At 42.8% G+C, this 22,611-nt stretch overlaps 1 long non-coding RNA gene across 2 annotated transcripts in view; it reads right to left on the bottom strand.

Annotated features, from left to right (window-relative positions):
• Positions 1 to 1,105: 1,105 nt before the first annotated feature.
• The window catches only part of LOC114906574, a 58,514-nt gene continuing 37,008 nt past the window's right edge, over positions 1,106 to 22,611 (bottom strand). The window contains exon 7 of one of the 2 annotated variants that reach the window (XR_003796447.1): positions 1,106 to 1,677. This is a non-coding gene — a long non-coding RNA (uncharacterized LOC114906574). The remainder of the gene's footprint in view (positions 1,678 to 22,611) is intronic. The other variant, XR_003796448.1, reaches the window with a different exon arrangement.

Below are 22,611 nucleotides of genomic sequence, written 5' to 3'. Positions count from 1 at the left end.
AGGAGGGTTCCCTTCTCTCCACACCCTCTCCAGCATTTATTGTTCGTGGATTTTTTGATGATAGCCATTTTGACTGGTGTGAGGTGATATCTTATTGTAATTTTAATTTGCAATTCTCTAATAATTAGCGATGCTGAATGTCTTTTCATGTGCCTCTTGGCCACCTGTATGTCTTTTTTGGAGAAATGTCTATTTAGCTCTTCTGCCCATTTTTTGATTGGGTTGTTTGCTTTGATGATATTGAGCTGCATGAGCTGTTTGTAAATTCTGGAGACTAATCCCTTGTCGGTCACATCATTTGCAAATATTTTCTCCCAATCTGTGGCTTGCCTTTTTGTTTTGGTTATGGTTTCCTTTGCAGCGCAAAAGCTTTTGAGTTCAACTAGGTCCCATTTGTTTGTTTTTGTTTTTATTTCCATTACTCTGGGACAAAATTGTAGAGATGGAGACCATATAAGTGGTTGCCAGGGGCTCAGTGTAGGGGAGGGGAGAAGTAACGATAAAGGGGCAGCATGAGGAATATCCTTTGTAGTGATGGAAGAGTTCTGTCTCTTGATTGTGGTGGTGAAGTGGTTATACAAATCTGTACAAGCAATAAAATGCCATATAATCACAAAGACATACCAAGAAATAAGTGCATATAAAAACTGGGGAAATCTGATTAGGGTCTGTAATCTACTTAATTGTGTTGTGCCAATTAATTTTCTGGTTTTGACAATGACTAAAATCATGGAAGATGTCACTAATGGGGGAAGCCGGGTGGTAGGTACATAGAACCTCCTCTGTAGTATTTTTTGCAACTTCTTGTGAGTGCACAATTTTTTCCAAATAAAAAGTTACAAATTTATACTCAATTCAGTTATTAGAAAACTTTTATGTATGTTTGGAACAACGTGAGCTGGTGAATCTATATTTTCAACTGTAAATTTTATGAAATCTAAGGCAGATCAAGTATTTCTGGTGAAATTTACCCTCCAAATTGAAATGTGCTGTAAGTGTAAAATACACACCAGACTTCAAAGACTTCATATAAAAATATCTCAATAATTTTTATAGTGATCATATGCTAAAATGAAAGCAGATCAGATTGGGTTATACACAATATATCATTAAAATTAATTTCACCATTTCTTTTTACTTTTTTTAAATGTGGCTACTAGAGAATTAAAGACTAGTATTCACATTATATTTTTATTGGATAGGGCTTCTCTAAGGTTTCACAAAGGTAAAAACCGCAGGAAGCAGCTATTACCCTTAGGCAGCAGGGCAGGCGGCAGGGGGCAGGGGGAGAGAAGTGGTTGAATTACTAAAACTTGGGAGACGGGGTCCCTGGAGCTAAACCTCAGACTTCTGAAAAGGGGGTACTTGCCAACTGGTACTGAGACCTCTGAGCTTGGAGGAAGGTCCCTGTGGTGCTGGACCCAGATTTCTGAAGAGGGAGGCACAAGGTGGTCGGTGGTGTCTCTCAGCAGACACAATGAAGCTGATTCGTCCAAATGGTGGAAAAACTGCAACCAGATTCAGCTGATGCTATAGGAAGGCACTGCTGTTTCCAGGGTGACGACGCAAGGCTGTGGTGATACAGGAACCACAAACAGACAGGAAAACCCACGGTAAGCAAACAGGTAGGAGTAAGTCTCTTCCTTCTCCAGCTTTGCTGTCTCCCTCTACTGCCCCCTATAAGCAGAACCAAACATAGAGTCAGCCAACAAAGCAGAAACGTGGTTTGTAGTGCCCTACTGCCAGCATCACAAAGCAGGGTCTGGAGGTTTGGAGCTGAGACAAGAAATTAGTAACTGCCACAGTACAACTGCGACAAAGTCACTTAGCTAGCCTCCAAATACCTGTATTGCCCTTCCATCATGCTTGAGTTGTGGTTGGGAAGTGGCTCTGTAGACAGGAACTACCATTTCTCAGTTCCCTGTGCATCTAGGTGGGGCCTTTCTGACAAATCTTCTCCCACGGAATGTTGGTGGAAGGGGTGTGGGTGACATTGAGGCCAGTCTAAGAAGCTCACATGCCTTCTCTACTCTTTCTCTTTTCCCATCTACTGGCTGGTTGCCGGCATCCAGGGTGACCTTGGATGCCAAATGTTGAAAATGACAGAGCTAATGTTACCTTAATGGATACATAATTCTGCAAACACCATGCCTTGGCCCCTAGGTAGAAGGGGACATAGTATTCTTAGTTGCCATGCGATTGCCAAGGAGGTTTTTAAATCTACCAGCAGGGAGTTCACAAATGCTTATCAAAACTCTACTCCCACGTATAGCCATATTTCATATAAGAAGAAATATTCATTTTACCTTTTGAACTTAAAGATTATTTAGCTGGGAAAATGGATACTCTTCTCAAGAGTTTTAGAGAATTTATTCATGCATTCTAAACTGGAGAGTACTTAGCATTGATAATGCTTCTGGTATAATATTGCAATTATGTTATAGCACACTGTTAAACTTGTTCAGAAAATCTGTGTGATTTTGGGTAAAATACACATTCAGGAGGAGGGGATGAGGATGAATTCTAGCACCTCTCTTCACCAGAAGTGTTTTGTTTTTTAAATGATTCATATGCCAAATTATTAACAAGCGGTCATCTTCAGTCTCCAATTAAAGTCATATGTTAACACACAGATTTGAACTTCCACCAACCCCTTCATTCAACACAGGTGTAAAGGGAATGGCTAAGGGAATGGCCCTTAGGCACCAATGTTATACTGTATAAACTATAATCAGAATTCTCTCAGATATGCAGGCTAGATTCAAGGAGATGAAGGAAGGAGGATTTTTCTGGGCTAGTCAAAGAGAACAGTTGCTTGAAAACCTTCCATGCATTATAAGAGGAAGCCTGGAACCTCCGCAACAGTGTCATAAGATTGCCTTAAATTCCTTTTTAGATTGTTACAAAGTTTAGAATTTCGACCTTCAAATTTTGAAGAAGCTGGTTAAATATGTTTTTAGAAAGGCAACCAGCAACCTCTCGTGAAATTCATGTTGAGTGTTGGCTAAAGAGGCCAAAGAGAATGGAAGGAAGACCTGTACTAGTGTCTCCACTAGTACATTTTAATAATAGTATCTCAGTAACTTACATTTGATGGATATTTGTAAGCTTTCACTGAATCCTCCCACCAGCTCCGTGTGGTAGTCTGATCATATATCTATCTCTGTCTAACTGGCAAGAAAATGGTCTAAAAAAGGTTTACACGAACTGCCCACCATTATGGGACAAATCGGTGGTAGAACCAGGATCAGAGATCGTAGCTCTTCACTTCTGGCCCAGTGCACTTTCCTAGAGTGAACATTTCCGATCTCTGTGTTTCTCGAACCTCTGTGGTTTATTTCTGACCATCTGGACAGAAAAAGAGAGGGGAATTCCAGGCTTTGCTCTAAGCATGAAACCTCTAGCCTCACCTCTAGCTTATTACAGGCGCTGTGTGCTCTGGCTCGTGCCCAACCCCTCTTCCTCAACTCGGGGGAAGCCCTTGCCATCGAAACTCTACCAGCCCTTCACCATCCGGCTGGAGACCTTCTCCAGGCGGCCTCTCCTGACCAACCCACACTCCAGTCATTATTCCCTTAGCACTTGAGAATCCAGAACCTTCAGCTAGTTGGACGTTTCTGTGTGTTAGGTGGTGGGGTTCTTCTAAAAAAGAGAAAAATGACAACATAACAATCAGAGGTTTAATCAAACTGCCAGATTATAGGCTATGACCAGGATTAATACTGATGAAATAAAAATTCACACTGTAAGTCAAGAAAAATGTAAACATAAAATTTTTCTCGACCCTCTGGCCTCCTCCCTCCCCTCTAGTGTGCACCGTGTATCTGCATTATCCACCAACCAGACCTCCCCAATGGCAGAAATACCTGCTCAACCATAAAGAGCAATGTTCTCCTGGTACCAGCAAGATCCCTTCTTAGGAGACAACACTCCTCCTTAATCTTGTAAGAGGCCACAATGACACACTACTCGGTAACTCCTTAGGGGATAACATTCCTTCTTAACCCTGTAAGGGGTCACAATGACCCACTACTTTGTACATGCAGATCTGAATTGTGTAAACTATCAATACGTCTGATGTATAACCCTTTGTCTCAAAAATGGATATAACTGTGCTTTGACCTCTAATGGGCAGAACAGTTCTCAGAGCTCTCTGAGAGACTGTCTCCCAGGTTATAATCCTCAGGTTGGCTTGAATAAAATTTTCCATTCCGTTCATAGACTGACTATTGATTTTTTTCATCAACAATACGAATTCAGTTTAATTTCTTCCACTTTGTCTCTCTACTTAAAATTCTGAAAAGTGACTGGCCTAGAGATCTTGCAAGATCCGCATGGAAGAAAGAATCGGTGGTCGTTAGACTGTCCTCCTTTATGGAGGAAAGTGGGTTCAGATATTGTAGAAAGATTGGCCACCTGAACCCAAATGAGGTTTCTCCTTAGCCCTAAGTTAACCAAAAGATTCTGCCTTAGGAGCTTCCATTCCCTTAGTATTCTGGGGATGGGGGGTGTATTATTACCTGGATGTGATATATATGTTTATTTTAGCTTTTCAAGTAGCATCTTCTACTGTCCTTGGGTGCAAAAAGATGGGTACTTAATTGATACCTGAGACATTTTCTGTCACAACATTATCCAAAGGTGACTTGAGTATGTCTGATAACTGTATTTTTCATTCATTTGACAAGTGAAATTTATAACAGAAGGGATCAAAGCTCTGGGATACTGGGAAGGAAATCTGCATCTTTGACTGAAAAGGTCAGAGGTCCTATGAGAATGGATAGCCCTGGGGAGTTCTGAAGCCCTTGTTCTAAGAAAAGGAAACTAAATGGAGTTCTCTTTCGTTTTGAAGGATGATGAGATGCCTTGGGATAACAAGACTCACTTCAAAGTGATGAGCTATCCTATTTGAGCTTTAGCTATAGTAAAACTAATGGCTGCAAGGACCAGAATGATATGCTTATTAGTTACATGACTGGAGAGCTCCAGGGCTATCTACCCTTCGGAGGTAAAACTCTTATGGGTGCCCCAGCAAAGTGAGGTGGCACATCCTGCTTAACTACAGGGGACCATTTCTGAAGTCGTACACACTAAGATATACTTTAGATATCTATGTCAGTCTAAAGGTTTCCACAATAGTTCAGTTCAACAAGTATTTCTCAAATGTCTATTTTCCAAGCACTGTGGCAGTTGCTAGAGATGCAGAGATAATAATAACTAGTTGTGATAATCAAGCATTACCAAGACTTTTTTTTTTTGCTTCGTTTTTTACTGTCAGACCCACTGCTAAGTGCTTTAGATACATCATCTCATTTCATTCTTTCCATTGCGCTGTGAGGTATTCGTATTCCCACTTTACACATAAGGAAAAGGAAGCATAGAAAGGTTAAATAATTTGCCTAAGGTTACACAGTTAGTACAGAGCAGAGGTGGGACTTAACCCCAGGTATGTCTAATTCCAAACTTCATGATCTAACCACTATACCATACTTCAGAGACTACTGAGCTTTAATACCCTGATGGCGAAGCAGCAGACACATACCCAAAGAAAGAATTTCAAACTGTTATGCTAAATGATGAGATAGAGGTATGCGTACCGTGCTATGGAAATACAGAGCATAGCATACGGATTTCTGTAAGCACAGACTCTGGAGCCAGACAGCCTGGGTTTGAAGTGTGACTTTGCCACTTATCAGTTATGTGAATTTGGACAAGTTAAACCTCTGTGTGCCTCAGTTTCCTCATTTGAAAAGAGGGATAATAATAGAACCTAATTCATAGAGTTGTCATTAGGATGAAAAGGACTTAGAATAGTTCCTGGCACATAATAAGTGCTATTCATATGTTAACTAAAATAAACAAGCTTAACTCTGAATCAGGTTCCAGGGAAGGCTTCTTGAAAGGGCTGATGCCTGAACTGAGTCATAGAGGATAAGTAAGAGTTAGCCAGGTGAAGGAAAGTGGGAAAGGTGGGCTAGGCAGGTGGGGAGAGCATCATTGGTGGGGCTTCACTAAAAGCAGCCTGGTAATTCTAGACTACAGTGTAAAGTGCAGAAGAGAAAGTGGTAAGGGGCAGGTCTGACAAGGCCTTGTATGTCACTTGAAGGAGTGTGGACTTGATTTTATAGGCAACAGGGAACCATGAAAGAGAAGGGTTTTATGCAGGGGAACAATATGGACAGATGTACATGGGAGGGGAGATTTGTTATATAGCCTGAAATTTACTTTAAAGACACTCAGCACAGGGACTTCCCTGGCGGTCCAGTGGTTAATACTCCGCGCCTCCACTGCAGGGGGTGAGGGTTCGATCCCTGGTCGGGGAACTAAGATGCTGCATGCGTCCCGGCCAAAAAACAAACAAACAAACACACACAAAAACTCATCACAGACAGTGTGAGACACACACACACCTATATGTGTACATGAACATACATACATATACTCTAGGGACAGTTAATATCTGAAGCATCTCAAAGAGGAACACACTCTAGCAGTGCGTAGCGTGCATCTGGAAGACTCTAATTATGAGTCCACACTCCAGATGCAGCTACTGGAAAGCTTCAACCAGTCTACCTAAATCTACAGTAGAGGGTTTGCTCATTTCTGTAGTGGATATTACTGTGAGAAAACCATAGTTCAAAAAGAGTCATGGACCACAATGTTCATTGCAGCTCTATTTACAATAGCCAGGAGATGGAAACAACCTAAGTGTCCATCGAGAGATGAATGGATAAAGAAGATGTGGCACATATATACAATGGAATATTACTCAGCCATAAAAAGAAACGAAATTGAGTTATTTGTAGTGAGGTGGATGGACCTAGAGTCTGTCATACAGAGTGAAGTAAGTCTGAAAGAGAAAGACAAATACCATATGCTAACACATATATATGGAATCTAAAAAAAAAAATTGCTTCTGAAGAACCTAGGGGCAGGACAGGAATAAAGACGCAGATGTAGAGAATGGACCTGAGGACACGGGGAGGGGGAAGGGTAAGCTGGGACAAAGTGACAGAGTGGCATGGACATATACACACTACCAAACGTAAAATATATAGCTAGTGGGAAGCAGCCGCATAGCACAGGGAGATTAGCTCCGTGCTTTGTGACCACCTAGGGGGGGGGGAGGGGGGGGGGGGGGGGGAGGGAGACACAAGAGGGAAGAGATATGGGGATATCTGTATATGTATAGCTGATTCACTTTGTTATAAAGCAGAAACTAGCACACCACTGTAAAGCAATTATACTCCAATAAAGATGTTAAAAAATATATATATAGAAACAAACTTTCACTGGTTAAATGAACGGTGTTCCAGATTTATGGACTGACACTTTTGTCTGCCCGTGCATGAATGGGGCCTAAAACACTGGTGACCCCAGAGTGGCATTCTAGGTCTAGGAATCCATTGGGTCCTGCCTCCTGACACTTAATGGATGAGTCTGTTGCCTGATCTGACCAGAAGTTTAGGTAAAATGCTACTGCTGGAGAATTGTTAAATGTGCTTCAGGTGAACCTTTCCTGCGTGGGGCTTCATGGATCTTATGAGGACAGGTGGCAGGACTATGTCTAACTGCTAATAAATGTGTGCTTGGCAGAATTGGGTCAAAGTCCTGTTTTCAGTGGAACATACCACCTGGTATGGAGATTGTGAGGGATGAGAACTACAACCCACGGCTATCTCTAGTCATTGGAATCTACTGATGTTCACTGAAAAGTACCTGACGGTGTGAGAGACTAAACTGACTTAGATCAGTTTGCAATAGAATTAAACGGGGGCAAGTATGGAGGCAGGGAGATGAGTTAGGAGGAGACTGCGGCAAGTGGTTCCATCAATAGAGGATGAACATCTAAACTAGGGCAGTGACAGTGAGGAAGAAGAAAAGAGAATGGAGACAAGAAATATTTCAGAGGTAAAATCAGCAGGCCTTGGTGATCCATTGGATGGTAAGGTCCAACTGCAGTTTGTGATAACCTGCAGGTTTCTTGTTTGAGTAACTGGGTAGACATTGGTGACATTCACTGATGTACGGGCAGTATAATAACCAGACGAAAAGAAAGTTTGGGGTAGGGGCAGGAGGAAGCATTTTAATTACGCTTTGGATACTCTGGGCTTAACACCCACACGGAGATGTCCAGCAAGCATTTGGGTAATATAAGCCTGAAGCTCAGGGGAAAGCCAGGGCTGGAAATGTAGATGGGAAGTCATCAGCACACAAGGGCTGCAGAATACTTCAAAAGTGGATGGATCCTCAGCTACCATAATACAAAGTCAGTAGATGATGTTTAAAAAGTGTTTGACAAGAAATAGTAGAATGTGGAAAACGGCATGGAGGTTCCTCAAAAAAAGCAAACACAGAATTACCATATGATCCAGCAATTCCATTTCTGGGCATATACACAAAAGAAATGACAGCAGAGACTCAAACAGATATTATACACTTGTGTTCATAGCAGCATGTTTGTAATAGCCAAAGATGGAAATAGCTCAAACATCCATCAATGAATGAATGGATAAACAAAATATGATGTTGTGTGTGTGTGTGTAAAATACAATATCATTCATCCTTAAAAAGGAATGAAATTGTGATATATATATATAACAACTCAGACAACCCTTGAAGACGTTTGCTAAGTGAAATAAGCCAGACACCAGAGGACAAATATTGTTCGATTCCATTTATATGATGTACCTCGAATAGTCAAGCTCATAGTGACAAGACCTAGAACAGTGGTTACCAGGGGCTGGCGAGGAAGGGAATGAGAAGTTATTGTTTAATGGATACAGAATTTCAGTCTGAGATGATGAAAAACTTCTGTAGATGGATAATGCTGATGATCGTACAACCATGTGAATGCACTTAATGCCACTGTACACTTAAAATTACTTAAAATGGTAAATCTTGTGCAACGTATATTTTACCAAAAGAAAAAGAAATAGCAGGGGCTTCCGTGGTGGCGCAGTGGTTGGGAGTCCGCCTGACGATGCAGGGGACACGGGTTTGTGCCCCGGTCCGGGAACATCCCACGTGCCGCGGAGCGGCTGGGCCCGTGAGCCATGGCCGCTGAGCCTGCGCGTCCGGAGCCTGTGCTCTGCGATGGGAGAGGTCACAACACTGAGAGGCCCGCGTATCGCAAAAAAAAAAAAAAGAAGAAGAAAGAAATAGCAGGATAATCCTATTCTTTTAAATGACTGATGTAAACACCTTAAGAAACACTTCAAAGAGTGACTGCTGGAAAGGGGTGGGCATAGGGTCTTCTACTTATCACTATAAGCCTTTGGTACGCTTTTATTTCTTAACTGCATGCATGTATTACGTTGAATAAAAACATTTTAAACTAAAAAGAAGAAGTGGATGAGATCACTGAGGGTGAGGTTGGGGAGTTCGTGGAAGAAGAGGTACCTTAGGGTAAAGGTTGCAAGAAACAATAACCCATTAAAATAAGGTAAGGAAAAGAGAGGGTTATTACAGGGATACGGGGAATCACGCAGAAACGTAGTCCAGTAAGCACAGCAGCACCTCACAGAAACCCCAAAGTCGTCTGGGTGCCACCTCCTGTGCTCGCTCTCATCACTCCCCTGTCTCCCTCCTATTCCTCTCACGACTCTTCCCCTCTCTCTCCTCCTCTGTTGCTACCCCGCATCTCTCTCCAGCTCATGATCTCTTCCTTGGTTCTCAGGGAGTGTTGCTTTTATCTCCCACACCTGCTCCTCTGCCTGGCAGTATCTTCTAGTCACTCATCCACTCCCACAGCCACAACTGTAGCATCAGCCCCTGAGCCTGTGCGACCTCTCAGCCTGGTTCCCTGCGGTCCGCTTCCTCCATCTCACCGCATTCCTGGGGGAGAGAATGGACTCCCGCAGATACGGTGTCCACTTCCCATTAGATAGCCATCCCTAGGCCCATTGGCTGTGTCCCCGGCTTTACCATCCCTTCCTGAGAGATGACAGGTTGGGAAGTATTGCAGTAAAGGAGATTTAAGCTGGGTGTGAACCCAAGATATAACTACTATCAACTAAGATCCTTGAGGAACAGAGGAGTAGGAGAATCTGGAGAAGAAAGCCAGGGAAAAGAGAGTTTCAAGCAGGTGGATGGTTGAGCTGTGTTAAATGCTGCGGAGCCCGAGCCCTTAAAGACCAAAAGGTGTCCGCTGAGTTTGGCACTGGGGTGAACGAAAAGGAAGGATTGAGAACATCAAGTACGGGCCATTCTTTCAAGATGCTTGGCTGACAAGGGAATAGCTGAGGGGGGGACACAGGTTGAAAAGATTTTTCTTTTTATCAAAACGAAACAGAGGTTTTGTTGTGGTTACAAATGCAGCCGGGTAGAAGGGAAGAGCAAAGAATTGTGAAGAGAGGAACAGGTGAAAAGGTGGGTGTTGAACTGAAGAAGGGATACATTATCTGCTGAGATAGGTAGAACATCCTGAGAACTGCAGTTGTAGCTTTTCAATTCTGAGTCAGTCCTCTATTTGCCATACAGACCAACCCTAACCGTGGAGCTACTCTGAAGAGAAGAAAAGAGGGCCAAGGGCAGAACCCAGAATGCCAACACTTAATGCAAGCGAGGGTCGACTCCAGATCTGATCATCCAGGGTGAATACTTAGTTTGGGTCTAGCTTTTCCTACTACTGTACGGCTCTGGATCCCTTCTTAACACCTAATTGGCTTCATGCCCCAGGAATGCAACTAATAACTTTTACAAATCATAATTCGAAAGGAAAGTATATAGCAATAAAGTCACATATCACACTCTGGAAAGAGGACAGGAATGGGAATCATGAGAGCTGCTACCTTCCCTCTCTGGGTCTCTGTCTCCCTGTGTGTAAAAGTGAAGGGCCTCAGTTGTTTCTATGGCTCCTCCGGTTGGAACACTCTGATTCTTTGACTTCCGGCTTATCTCTACTTCTCTTGTAGCTGTATTAATGCTCTCCTACATTAATACAAATGGGTGGAAGCTGACCACATTCTTTTTCAAGCTCGTGATAACAGGAAAAAAATCTGAAGAACGTGGACAATCACAAAATATGATAAGTAAAAGAAAAGGAGAGTCAAAAGGAAAAAATATGATTGGCCTCTTGCTACTAATGCCAGTGCCCAGGGACTTCCCTGGTGGCGCAGTGGTTAAGAATCTGCCTGCCAGTGCAGGGGACACGGGTTCAAGCCCTGGTCCGGGAAGATCCCATATGCCGTGGACCAACTAAGCCTGTGCGCCACAGCTACTGAGCCTACACTCTAGAGCCCGCGAGCCACAACTACTGAGCCCGTGCACCACAACTACTGAAGCCCGCATGCCCTAGAGCCTGCACACCGCAACTACTGAGCCCACGTGCTCTAGGGCCCTCGTGCTGCAACTACTGAGGCCGCGTGCTGCAACTACTGAGGCCGCGTGCTGCAACTACTGAAGCCCACGCGCCTAGAGCCTGTGCTCCGCAACAAGAGAAGCCACCGCAATGAGAAGCCCGCACGCCGCAACGAAGAGTAGCCCCCGCTTGCTGCAACTAGAGAAAGCCCGCTCACAGCAATGAAGACCCAACGCAGCCAAAAATAAATTAAAAAAAAAAAAGAATTCACAGTCACTTAAAAATAGATAATAAAAAATAATGTCAGCACCCAGCTGTGCAACAGTAAGTCTGTGTTCCCTTGAGATCAAATCAATGGCTCAGAAGTGGAAAACTCAAACCACTTTTTTTCTCTGGTCAAATCAAGATTTCCTACTCCATATAAAATAAAAATTTAAAAATAAAGAAGAAAAAATCAAAATCTACTCCCTATCCCTGTTAACTTTTCAGGAGATAGTGAATATTTTCCTCTCTTCATAACACCCCTCACAGTTGTCATAAGCATTAAGAATATTTTAATACACGTAAAAGAAAGGGTGTTTACTGTTCTCAATTCACCAACTATTCCTACCAAACTTTCAGAACTTCATGGGGGGGGAAATTAGACTAGGGACAGTGTGCCCTGCCCACCTTCTCCCACACTGCCAGCTAGGAACAATTTACCAGTGTCAACGCCTAGGTTCCTCACTCCTATTCTGAAGTTTAAAAATACTTTAAGAGTGGGATTGTGAGGAAAGAGCATGCTGTCGTTTCTACAAAAAGATGGTAGAACTGATTTGTGTGTAAATCATATCCTTTCAGTTCTTTTTCCAGGGTCGAGGATGGGATTATTCATTCTCGTCTACACCCTCTCACCCTCTTGTGACCAAATGGCTTTCATTTGTGCCCAAGTGGCCAGGGATAGAGGTAAAAGCAATGGCGAAGAAATTAACCTGTTCATTTATATCAGACCCAGGACCATGAATCAATCACACACGCCCGGAACCTCACCACCATGAGATAATTAGCGTGCAGCCCCACAGGCGGGCAGGGTATAGAGAATGAACAACTGAAGTGGAAAATCAGACGAACGAAAACGTAGGGGAGGTTGAAAATGTTCATGCCTCAACATGAAAGTCTCCGATTGCACCAGCTCTAAAGATGCATTTCTTTCCCATTCGCATTCGAGTCTCAAACATTTAACTAGCTTCCTAGGTGCACTTTATTCCTGTTATTTCTCAGAAAGCACTTCCTCTGTGACTATTACTTTGCCAAGGTTTGGACTATCTTACTGCTCAGTTCTCCCACTCCCTGGGCCACACCTCAGCACACCTGCTTGGAGCACGGGGGGCTGTGGCCAGAAGCCCTCAGGAAGGCCATTGCGCCTACCCCAGTGCCTCTGCGGTCCATCTGTTGCTCCCCTTACTTAACCCACGGGCTGCTGTCATTATATGGTTTGAATCTGTTACAAACCACGATGATAAAGTGCACTTTAGATTATTCCTTTGCTGTTTTAAACATCCTTTTGATGCACTAAGAGCCACTTACATATACATAAAATAAGCTGCTGTCTCTTTTAGGAACCATCAGATTGAAAATGCGTCAACTCAAGCACAGTCTACCAATTTACTAATTGTTGGCCTATGGCTAATTAACAGAGATGAGCTATGTTACTGGCAGACACACCGGCCGTTACTTCATTAATTGTACATGTCTGTGTGTGGCGGGAAGTTGCAAAATAACACTGGTGAAGAAGACCAGGGCCCTGGTTCACCCCGGGGCAGAAGGGGCGTTCGCTTCCTAAATGCAGTGTGCAAGGGTTGTCCTACTGCCCTCAGTGCCAGGGTAAGCCCAGCCACTGAGACTGACTCCCCTCCCTCACAGGAACCGGACTTGATTCACCCCCCACCTGAAGTCTCCGATACTTGGCAGTCAAGTTCCCTTTACAGGTAGGACTTCAAGAGTGGCCTGCCTTTGGGGAGAAGGATAAAAGGCTATAAACACAAAAGAAGGGGAAACTGAATAAAAAAGAAAGCTCTCCTTCGATCAGAAGGTGCATTTCTCCTTAGTTAAGTACACTGGATTCATAAACACTTTTATTGAATTGGGTTTCAGAGCTTTTACTTAGTGTTGACTTACTAGGTAGATAAGACAGCAACAAACAAGGCATCCTTAAAACGTTACCTTCTAGGCAATTGTACTCATTCTTGTGCATGGGACTGGTTCTAGAATCACACGGAAGCTCCTGGGCAAGAAGCATATGTCTAGAAGTCCACTGGCCACTGCTGTCCTGGTAGTTTCTCAAGTGGTGAGAGAAGTGATTTGGGAACAGTTCAGGCAGTCAGGGGTGCTGCTTTCTGGTTTCAGACCTCTATAATGCTTGTTTAGAAATTATTACTTACTTCTTGCCTCTCTACTTTTTTTCTTTCACCAGAAGAAACAGATTAAGAACTGGATAAGAGAAACATTAATAACTGTCAGTCATTTGACCAAAGGTGATTTCATTGCACACAGATTACACTGTTGCTACACTATTACAAAGCCTGCTTAGAGAACTAATCAACAAAATTGGAGAGCAATTCTTAAGTAAAAAGGGATCTTAAAATGAACTACCGAGAGAAACAACAATGTGATGAATCGCAAAGACATGATCCTGAGTGAGAGAAGCCAGTTTCAAAGTTACCTACCGTATGATTCCATTTCTATGACTTTCTCAAAAAGACCAAACTACAGTGATGGAGAACACATCAGTGGTTGCCAGGGTTTGGGGGCGGGGGTTGTGTGTGTGTACCTACAAAGGGGCAGCATGAGGGAGTTTGGGGGGATGAATCCAGATACAGTCTGTATCCTGACTGTGGTGGTGATTACATGAAACTATACATGTGTTAAAATTCATAGAACTGTATACCAATAAAATCAGTTTTTCTATTAAGGGAAAATGCACTTTTCCCATTGTTTGTTTAGTCCTCTGTGAAATCAAGTTTCGCCTCTCTAAAATCAAGTGATAAGTTCAAGATGCTCCAGGTCTGAAGAACAGGCATGAAAAGGGCTCTTCGGAAAAGAGCATAAAAACCCTCTGAGCTCCTCCTAAGGAAGGTGTTGAATCTAAGAAGGTGGCGGAGCATATGTTTGGAGGTGTTGGCCGAGCAATGGAATGGGGTTTGCAGCCCATCACCCACAGCTTCTCATTCCCCCTCAGAGTTCCTCTTGGGGTTTGAGCCCACTGGCTGACTGACCAGGGTTAGGGGTGGCGACTGTTCACCATACTGAGTTAACAGGCCCATTCAGCCCTCACATATTGGCTCCATGAACAATCATCAGGCCAGTGATTCCTACTTTAGAAGGGCTAGGGTGGGGACAGGTTGGAGATACCCTATTTTGATTTCCTGGTGTGGCCCTCTGATGTGAAGACATATAGCAAATGCTTGCTTTTTCATGGAAGTGATTTGCAATTAAATTTGGTTACTGAGAATTTCCAGAAGGTGAACAATACCTGTTTGGATTATCAGAGGCTCCCGAAGGGGCTGCATCCCCAGGTTGGGGGAGTCACTGTTCTTTATAACTATCTAGTCTGTAGCCAGATGGCCAACTAGTTCCATGCCCGCGCAACGAGCCACATTCCTTAGCCCAGCTTCTGGCAAAATGTTCAAGGGCTCAATTTTTTGTCTTCATCTTTTTTTTAATTGAACTTTTTATTTTGAGATCATTATAGAGTCACATGCAATTGTAGGAAATAATGCAGCGAGATACCACATACTCCTTAATCCAGTTTCCCGAAGGGGTAACATCTTGTCAAACTGTAGTATAATATCACAGTCAAGGTACTGACACTGCTGTGAACTGTTGATCTTGCCCAGAGTTCCCCAGCTTTACTTTGTAAACATTTGTTTGTATGTGTCTGTGTATTTAGTCGTATGCAATTTTATCGCATGTGTAGGTTCACGTATCCACCGACTCGATCAGAACTGTACTATCACCAAAAGGATTCTTCCTCTGCAGCCACACTCACCTTCCATCTGCCCCATTCCCTAACCACCGGCACCCCCTAACCTGTTCCCCATCGCTGTGTTTTTTGTCATTTCAATAGTATTATACAAATAATCAAATAGTATTGTAACCTTTTAAGACTGGCTTTTTCTCACTCAGGAGGATTCCTGGGAGATTTATTCAAGTTATTACATGAACCGATACCCCAGTTCTTTTTCTTGCTGAGTAGCATTCCATGGCACGGATGTCCTACAGTTTATTTAACCATTAATCTGTTGAAGAATACATGTGTGAGTGATTCAGTTTCTCTGCATCCTCACCAGCATTTGGTGTCACTATTTTTTATTTTAGCTATTCTGAGAGGTGTGTAGTAATACCTCACTGTGGTTTTGATTTGCACTTTCCTGATGACTTACGGTGTTGAGCATCCTTTCATGCGTTATTTGCCATCTGTATATCCCCTTTAGTGAAATGTCTGTTCATATCTTTTGCCCATTTTCTAACAGGATTGTTCGAGTTTCCAGAGTTCTTTATGTATTCTAGATAAAAATCTTTTCTCAGATATGTAGTTTGCAAATATTTTCTCCATTCTGTAGCTCATACTAATAGGATCTTTCATAGAACAAAACTTTGTAATTTTGATGAAATCCAAAATAATAGTTTTTCCTTTTATGGATCATGCTCATGGTGTCAAGCCTAAGAACGCTTTGCTGAGCCCTAGACCATGAAGATTTTCTCCTGTGGGCTTTTTTTCTACAAGTTTTATAGTTTTACACTTTAAGTCTGTGATCCATTTTGAGTTAATCTTTGTTTACGGTGTGATGTTTAGGTCAACGTTCACTTATTTTGCCTATGGATGTCAATTGCTCCTGCACTACCTGTTGAAAAGGCTACCCTTCCTCCACTGAACTGCTTTTACACCTTTGTCAAAAATCAATTGAACAAATTTGTGTGAGTTTAATTCCGGGTTCTCTATTCTGTTCCATTTATCAGTGTGTCTCCCTTCCACTACTACCATACTAGCTTGATTACTGTCGCTATATAGTAAGCCTTTACACTGGTTTATTCTTTTAAAAAGTTTATTCTTTATAAAAATCATTTTAACTAGGTCCTTTGCCTTTCCATATAAAAAAAATTGGGGGGTGGGGGGAGCTACACCACGTGGCTTGCGGGATCTCAGTTCCCCAACCAGGGATGAACCCAGGCCATAGCAGGGTCTTAACCACTAGGGCACCAGGGAACTCCCTCCATAGAAATTTTATAATAAGCCTATCTATATCTACAAAAATCCTTGCTTGGGTTTTGATAGAGATTTCATTAACCTATAAATCAACTTGGGGAGAACTGACATCTTAGTATGTTGATTGAGTTTTCCAATCTATGAACACGGTCAGTCTCTCAAATTACTAATGTCTTAAGTTCTTTCATCGGTGTTTTGTAATTTCCAGCATACCAATCCTGTACCTGTTTCGTTAAGTTTATACCTAAATATTTCATTTTCTTTGGAGCACTTATAAAAGGTGTTATTGTTTTTTGTAGATTTCCAGTTACTGTATAGAAATGTAATGGATTTTTGTGTGTTGCTCTTGTATCACACGGCCTTGCTGAATTCCATGATTAGTTCTAGAAGGGTTTTTTTTTAAAGATTTCTTGTGATTTTTGTATGCAGATGATCGAGTTTTCGGCAAACAGAGACAGTTTTACTTTGTTCTTTCTAATCTGTATATTTTAAAGTTTCTTTTTCTTGCCTTGTTTCACTGTCTAGAACTTCCAGTAAAATGTTGAATAGAAGTGATAAGAGCAGACATGCTTGCCTTGTTCCAATCTTAAGAGCGAAAGCATTCAGTCTTTCACCATTAAGTATAATGTTAGCTGTATGTTTTTTGGAGATGTTCTTTACATAGTTAAGGAAGTTCCCCTCTAATTCCTAGTGTACTGAGAGTTTTTATCACGAATAAATGTTGAATTTTATCAAATGTGTTCTTCTGTGCCAATTGATACGGGCATATGATTTTTGTTTAGTCTTTGGATATGGCAGACTATCCTGACTGATTTTTAAAATATTGAACCAGGCTTGTATACCTTGAATAAATCCCACTTGGTCATGGTGTATAATTCTTTCATACATTGTTGGTTTCATTTTGCTAATGTTTTGTTGAAGATTTTTCTAAGTTCATGAGATACTTGTCTATAGTTTTCTCCCTTTTCTGCACTGCCTTTGTCTGGTTTTGCTATCTTTCTGGGACTCTGGTATGAATGTTGGATCTTTTGTTATTTCCCACAGGTTTCTGAGGCTCTATTTTTTTCCAGGCTATTTTCTCTCTGCTGCTCAGATTGAGTAAGTTCTATTGGTTTATCCTCAAGCTCACTGATTCTATCATCTGTCATCTCCACTATACTACTGAGCCTATATAGCAAGTTTTGAATTTCTATTATTGTATTCTTCAGTTCTATAATTTCTGTTTGGTTCTTCTGTATAACTTGTTTTTCCTTTGCTCAGATTTTCTTTTTCATTTGTTTCAAGAGATGTTGCAATTGCTTACTGAAGCATTTTTGTGATGCTGCATTAAAATCCTTGTCAGATAATTCTAACAACGGATTCATCTCGTTACTAATGTCAGTTGATTGTCTTTTCTCATTCAAGTTGTGATTTTCTGGTTCTTGGTATGATGGGTGATTTTTCATTGTATTCTGGACATTTCGGCTACTATGTTAGGAGACTATTTAAATCTTTTATTTTAGCAGGCAGTCAATGTTTAGGTTTAGCACACAAGTCCTAGCCTACTTTTGTGGGCTGTGATTTCAGTGACGATTTAGTTTTCAGAGCCTCTGTGGTGCAGTTTTGGTCTGACTGGTTAACGTGGTGCTGATGGGGCCCTCACTGGTCCCTGCTGGTGTTGCCTGAGGGAGCAGAAGGTGCTTTACCAGGCTGCGTTGCCTGGATTTCTCTAGGTGGAGGAAGTGAGTCTCTAGTCTGTGGAAACAACAAATCTTCCCTGGCTTTGCTTACTCTGGTGGAACCTCACACACACACTTGCCAGTGCTGTATGCCCTCCTGGTATCTCTTTTGGGGAGAGGGGATCCTTAAGACCATGGGGATAAAGGCTTCCTGAGCCAGACTACTTGTTGTAGTGGGATTTCCTCTTGATGGTGCCCTGGTTGCACAGTATCTTTTGGTGGGGTGGGGGAGTCTCTGGCCTGGTGGGAAAGGAAAGCACATTCCCTGGCTGCTTCTTGTCAGTGGGGCTCCCTGTTAGACTCCCTTTGCTGGAGTTGCCATGCTCACTTGGTGTTGTCAGCAGGACTCCCATTCAAACCAGAGGGAGAAGGAGCCTATCTGAGCCACTGTTGCTAGGTTGGCAGCTGGGAAATGCTGGGCCTGGGTCGCCTTCTTCTGTTGGGTAGTAAGTCATAAGGCTACCATAGCGTTCCTCCAGTCCTGCAATTCCTAACCATTCTGCCGTCCTCTTTACATCTTCTAGAATTCTCCTTTGGTTGCCTCTTGAATTATTTCTAGGATTCACAATTATACTTAGCTGCGAGGAGCAAGGAGAAATGAGTCTATGCCATCTTGTCCAGACTGGAAGTAGGAGACCAATTTTGCACTGGCTTCTGCTGCTGCTTCTCCTGGGAATGACTCAGGCTTTCATCTGCCACCCTTTCCTTGGCAAAGAGAAGCTCAGGAGGCTTTGCTTTGGTTAATATAACAGGCTCCCAGTTTGGGGGGGTTTGTTTGTGTGTATGTGTGTGTGTTGTTTGTTTTTAAGGAAGGCTGGCAGAGATCAGCCCTGAAGGAGCAATTGTGTTACAGTGGGGAAAACACTCTTGATAGGACGCTGAGTCAGCTGTGGATCTGCCTTGCCTACAAGATACTCCTTTGCCACTGTACTCACAGGATCATATTTTGAGGAGTCAGAACAACCAAAGTTTGGTATTTCCAGACAGGATGGAGGCAGAAAATAAGATTTTAAAATATTCTCCTTCCTTTGCATAAAACCTTGGCGTATCAGTGTGTGGCATACTCTGTGCAGCACTGGTCCTCAAGGAAAACAAGATGCCACTGGAGAACACTGCCTGTTATGGTAGGCTGAATCATGATTCCCCAAAGACGTCCACATCCTAACCCCTGGGATCTGTGGAAATGTTACCTTACATGGTAAAAGGGACTTTGCAGGTGTGATTAAGTTAAGGATTTAAGAGGGGGACATTATCGTGGATTATCCAGGTGGGCCTATTCTAATTACAGAGTCCATATAAGAGACAGACAGGAGGGTCAGAGTTAGAGAAGGCAATGTGAAGCAGAGGTCAGACAGTGAGAGAGAGGTTTGAAGATGCTACGTGCTGTCTTTGAAGATGGAGGAAGGGGCCAGGAGCCAAGGAATGCAGGTGGCTTCTGGAAGCTAAAATACGGCTGATTTTTTTTAAGATAAATTTATTTATTTATTTATGGCTGCCTTGGGTTTTTGTTGCTGTGCGCGGGCTTTCTCCAATTGCCTTGAGCAGGGCCTACTCTTTGCTGCGGTGCGCGGGCTTCTCACTGCGGTGGCTTCTCTTGTTGCGGAACGCGGGCTCCATGTGTGCGGGCTTCAGTAGTTGTGGCTCGTGGGCTCTAGAGTGCAAGCTCAGTAGTTGTGGTGCGCGGCCTTAGTTGCTCCGCGGCATGTGGGATCTTCCTGGACCAGGGCTCGAACCTGTGTCCCCTGCACTGGCAGGCGGATTCTTAACCACTGCGCCACCAGGGAAGTCCCAAAATGGCTTATTTTAAACTTCTGATCTCCACAACTGTAAGATACTAAATTTGTGTTGTATTAAGCCATGAAGTTTGTGGTAATTTGTTACGGCAGCAACAGGAACTAATACACTGACAGAGGGCAAGCGACATGATCAGGGTAGGAGGCCAGGGGGTATCGCAGAGTAGTAGGAACATGGCTGCTGCACAAGGACATGCTGAAAACATGCGACTTCAATCTGGAAAGGGGAAACCTGAGAGGAGACTGATTTGAAGTCTAGACCACTGCTGAGAAATAGAACTTTCTGTGATGATGGGAATGTTGTGCACCTGCATTCTCCAGTACGGTAGCCACTAGCCACACGTGACTACTGAGAACTTGAAATGTGGCTAGTACTACTGATTTACTCAATTAATTTCTATTTAAATTGTAAAAGCTTCATGTACCTAGTGGCTACTTGTATTGGACAGAGCAGGTCTCTACCATTAAAAAGAGTGTGGATAAGGTAAATACAAACTTATTCATTAAATCCTTCAATGCTAGAAAACTAGCCCCAAATAGCTATATTATATTAAAGAAGCACCGACACTTCTCTGGAGATCAGATTTCTCATAACCTCTGCCATAATATAACCACAAACCTAGAAAAGAAAAAAACACCTAAACAGCATGTCAAATTGCCAACATAAAATCCATGAACTTCACAGGAGGTGTATGGGGTTAGTCCTTGGTCAGACACCTGTACATTAGAAGAACCTAGAATACGCTGATCTCAGCCTCTGACACCAAAAAGAGTAAAGCTGGAAACTAAACGAGATATAATTTCAAAAGCACAGAAATCTGGGACCCATTTAATAGGGAAAGACATATTCCTACATGCCTCAAAGGTCCAGGGCAAAAGCAGATGGTCATAATGGCCATTCTGAGTCACAAAGGAAGGTTATATTACGTTCTGAATTATCTGTTAAAGAAGACAAACAGTGAATGATGTAATCTTTTTTTTCAACATCTATATGGGAGTATAATTGCTTCACAATGGTGTGTTAGTTGCTGCTGTATAACAAAGTGAATCAGCTACACGTATACATACATCCCCATATTCCCTCCCTCTTGCGTCTCCCTCCCACCCTCCCTATACCACCCCTCTAGGTGGTCACAAAGCACCGAGCTGATCTCCCTGTGCTAGGCAGCTGCTTCCCACTAGCTAGCTATTTTACATTTGGTAGTGTATATATGTCCATGCCACTCTCTCACTTTGTCCCAGCTGACCCTTCCCCCTCTCCGTATCCTCAAGTCCATTCTCTAGTAGGTCTGTGTCTTTATTCCCGTCTTGTCCCTAGGTTCTTCATGACCATTTTTTTTTTAGATTCTATATATATGTGTTAGCATACAGTATTTGTTTTTCTCTTTCTGACTTACTTCACTCTGTATGACAGACTCTAGGTCCATCCACCTCACTACAAATAACTCAGTTTCGTTTCTTCTTATGGCTGAGTAATATTCCACTGTATATATGTGCCACATCTTCTTTATCCATTCATCTGTCTATGGACACTTTGGTTGCTTCCATGTCCTGGCTATTGTAAATAGAGCTGCAATGAACATAGTGGTACATGACTCTTTTTTTTTTTATGTTGGGGGTAGGAGTTTATTAATTTATTTTTGCTGTGTTGGGTCTTCGTTTCTGTGCAAGGGCTTTCTCTAGCTGTGGCAAGCGGGGGCCACTGTTCATTGTGGTGCGCGGGCCTCTCACTGTCGCGGCCTCTCTTGTTGCGGAGCACAGGCTCCAGACACGCAGGCTCAGCGGCTGTGGCTCACGGGCCTAGTTCCTCCGTGGCATGTGGGATCCTCCCAGACCAGGGCTCGAGCCCGTGTCCCCTGCATTAGCAGGCAGATTCTCAACCACTGCGCCACCAGGGAAGCCCTACATGACTCTTTTTGAATTATGGTTTTCTCAGGGTATATGCCCAGTAGTGGGATTGCTGGGTCGTATGGTAGTTCTATTTTTAGTTTTTTAAGGAACCTCTATACTGTTATTCATAGTGGCTGTATCAATTTACATTCCCACCAACAGTGCAAGAGGGTTCACTTTTCTCCACACCTTCTCCAGCATTTATTGTTTGTAGATTTTTTTAACATCTTTATTGGAGTATAATTGCTTTACAATGGTGTGTTAGTTTCTGCTTTATAACAAAGTGCATCAGTTATACATATACATATATCTCCATATCTCCTCCCTCTCGCGTCTCCCTCCCTCCCACCCTCCCTATCCCACCCCTCTAGGTGGTCACAAAGCACCAAGCTGATCTCCCTGTGCTAGGCAGCTGCTTCCCACTAGCTATCTATTTTACATTTGGTAGTGTATATATGTCCATGCCTCTCTCTCACTTCGTCCCAGCTTACCCTTCCCTCTCCGTGTGTCCTCAAGTCCATTCTCTACATTTGCATCTTTATTCCTGTCCTGCCCCTAGGTTCTTCAGAACCGTTTTTTTTTTTTAGATTCCAAATATATGCATTAGCATATGGCATTTGTTTTTCTCTTTCTGACTTACTTCACTCTGTATGACAGACTCTA

The sequence above is a fragment of the Monodon monoceros genome, unplaced genomic scaffold, assembly GCF_005190385.1.
Source record: "Monodon monoceros isolate NGI ecotype Baffin Bay Population unplaced genomic scaffold, NGI_Narwhal_1 Super_Scaffold_22, whole genome shotgun sequence".
Lineage (NCBI taxonomy): Eukaryota > Metazoa > Chordata > Mammalia > Artiodactyla > Monodontidae > Monodon > Monodon monoceros.
The sequence above is the reverse complement of the archived record's forward strand: the minus strand, read 5'-3'. Positions and strand labels throughout refer to the sequence as shown.